At 46.1% G+C, this 2,624-nt stretch overlaps 1 long non-coding RNA gene across 1 annotated transcript; it reads left to right on the top strand.

Annotated features, from left to right (window-relative positions):
* Positions 1–1,306: 1,306 nt before the first annotated feature.
* On the top strand, positions 1,307–2,374 carry LOC127918786 (uncharacterized). Its single transcript, XR_008100790.1, has 3 exons — positions 1,307–1,711; positions 1,756–1,899; positions 1,984–2,374. It is a non-coding gene; the product is annotated as an uncharacterized LOC127918786 (long non-coding RNA).
* The last annotated feature ends 250 nt before the right edge of the window (positions 2,375–2,624 follow it).

Below are 2,624 nucleotides of genomic sequence, written 5' to 3'. Positions count from 1 at the left end.
CGAACAATTTCTCAATAATGCACAAAATACACATAAGGAATGGAATTAAGAATATATAAATATATGGACGAGCAATGTCAGAGACGGCATAGACTAAGATACAGTAGAATAGAATACAATACAGTATATACATATGAGATGAGTAACTAGACATACCTAAACACTACTAAAGTGACTAGTGTTCCATTATTAAAGTGGCCAGTGAAATCAAGTCTCACGATAGGGCAGCAGCCTCTAATGTGCAGAGCCTTATGGGGTAGTAGTGCACTATATAGGGAGAAGGGAGCCATTTGGGATCCAGAGAAGGGCTGCAACCTAATACCTCAAACCCCCTCTAGCTCCAAACCACAGCCCATACACACCTTGAAGAGAGTGCTGGGATCTGTTGGGGAAATGACAGGATTTCTTTTTCCCTTTTTGCTCTCTCCTCTCCTGTCTCTGCGTTCTCACTCTCCATCCTGGGGTGGAGTGGCTGTTTGATTTAAAAACCCTTCTCATATCACCTTTGCCATAATGGCTAATAATGCTGTAGTCTCCAAATCAATGGGACCTGTCCTAGACTGTGACAGCCCATGAAGGGATCTGGAGGGCACTCTGTATTTTAGTTGATTACCTGGGAAGACAGACTGCTGGCCGGGACCTGGTCTCCATTCTCCAGGAGAGGCCTGTAAGGGCTGCTGCTCTTCCCCAGAGAAGGGGGCTCTCATAGGAGCTTTACGGAATGGCCATGCCCTGGTAGTAGGCTGTCTCTCTTCATTAACACTAAAGGAGACAGACACACTCTGGGAATCTAATGCTGCCCCGGGCTAACTGGAGATTGTGCTGAGTGGGCAGAGTGGGGCTGGGGTACTGACAGTGCTGTGTTTGTGGGTATGAGGAGGGGAGGTTGGGTTATGTATGTGTGTGTTTGCGTGCGTGCGTGTGTAGAGTGTAGTGGGAGGAGGGTGTGAGAAGACAGTTGTTTGTGTTGTAGGGAGAGTGAAGACAGTAGTTTGTGTTGTATGTAAGGAGGTAGGGAGAGTGAAGACAGTAGTTTGTGTTGTAGGGAGAGTGCAGACAGTAGTTTGTGTTGTATGTAAGGAGGTAGGGAGAGTGAAGACAGTAGTTTGTGTTGTATGTAAGGAGGTAGGGAGAGTGAAGACAGTAGTTTGTGTTGTATGTAAGGAGGTAGGGAGAGTGAAGACAGTAGTTTGTGTTGTATGTAAGGAGGTAGGGAGAGTGAAGACAGTAGTTTGTGTTGTATGTGATGTAGGAGGTAGGGAGAGTGAAGACAGTAGTTTGTGTTGTATGTAAGGAGGTAGGGAGAGTGAAGACAGTAGTTTGTGTTGTTTGTGTTGTATGTAAGGAGGTAGGGAGAGTGAAGACAGTAGTTTGTGTTGTATGTAAGGAGGTAGGGAGAGTGAAGACAGTAGTTTGTGTTGTATGTAAGGAGGTAGGGAGAGTGAAGACAGTAGTTTGTGTTGTTTGTAAGGAGGTAGGGAGAGTGAAGACAGTAGTTTGTGTTGTATGTGTTGTATGTAAGGAGGTAGGGAGAGTGAAGACAGTAGTTTGTGTTGTATGTAAGGAGGTAGGGAGATTGAAGACAGTAGTTTGTGTTGTTTGTGTTGTATGTAAGGAGGTAGGGAGAGTGAAGACAGTAGTTTGTGTTGTATGTAAGGAGGTAGGGAGAGTGAAGACAGTAGTTTGTGTTGTTTGTGTTGTATGTAAGGAGGTAGGGAGAGTGAAGACAGTATGGTTTGTGTTGTATGTAAGGAGGTAGGGAGAGTGAAGACAGTAGTTTGTGTTGTATGTAAGGAGGTAGGGAGAGTGAAGACAGTAGTTTGTGTTGTTTGTGTTGTATGTAAGGAGGTAGGGAGAGTGAAGACAGTAGTTTGTGTTGTTTGTGTTGTAAATAAGGAGGTAGGGAGAGTGAAGACAGTAGTTTGTGTTGTATGTAAGGAGGTAGGGAGAGTGAAGACAGTAGTTTGTGTTGTATGTAAGGAGGTAGGGAGAGTGAAGACAGTAGTTTGTGTTGTATCTAAGGAGGGAGGGAGAGTGAGAAATGCTCCATTCCTTCCATGTCTTCCAGTAGTCTTACTGTAAATGAGTTGATTCATGTAATTGGTTCTGTATACTTACAATACAACAGTTCTGGACCTTCAACACCAGCCTGACGACACAGTATCCTGGACCTCTCCATGGCTATAACACCAGCCTGACAGCACAGTATCCTGGACCTCTCCATGGCTATAACACCAGCCTGACAGCACAGTATCCTGGACCTCTCCATGGCTATAACACCAGCCTGACAGCACAGTATCCTGGACCTCTCCATGGCTATAACACCAGCCTGACAGCACAGTATCCTGGACCTCTCCATGGCTATAACACCAGCCTGACGGCACAGTATCCTGGACCTCTCCATGGCTATAACACCAGCCTGACGACACAGTATCCTGGACCTCTCCATGGCTATAACACCAGCCTGACAGCACAGTATCCTGGACCTCTCCATGGCTATAACACCAGCCTGACAGCACAGTATCCTGGACCTCTCCATGGCTATAACACCAGCCTGACGGCTCAGTATCCTGGACCTCTCCATGGCTATAACACCAGCCTGACGACACAGTATCCTGGACCTC

The sequence above is a fragment of the Oncorhynchus keta genome, unplaced genomic scaffold (assembly GCF_023373465.1).
Source record: "Oncorhynchus keta strain PuntledgeMale-10-30-2019 unplaced genomic scaffold, Oket_V2 Un_contig_14863_pilon_pilon, whole genome shotgun sequence".
NCBI lineage: Eukaryota > Metazoa > Chordata > Actinopteri > Salmoniformes > Salmonidae > Oncorhynchus > Oncorhynchus keta.
This window is presented reverse-complemented; position numbering and strand designations above follow the sequence as displayed.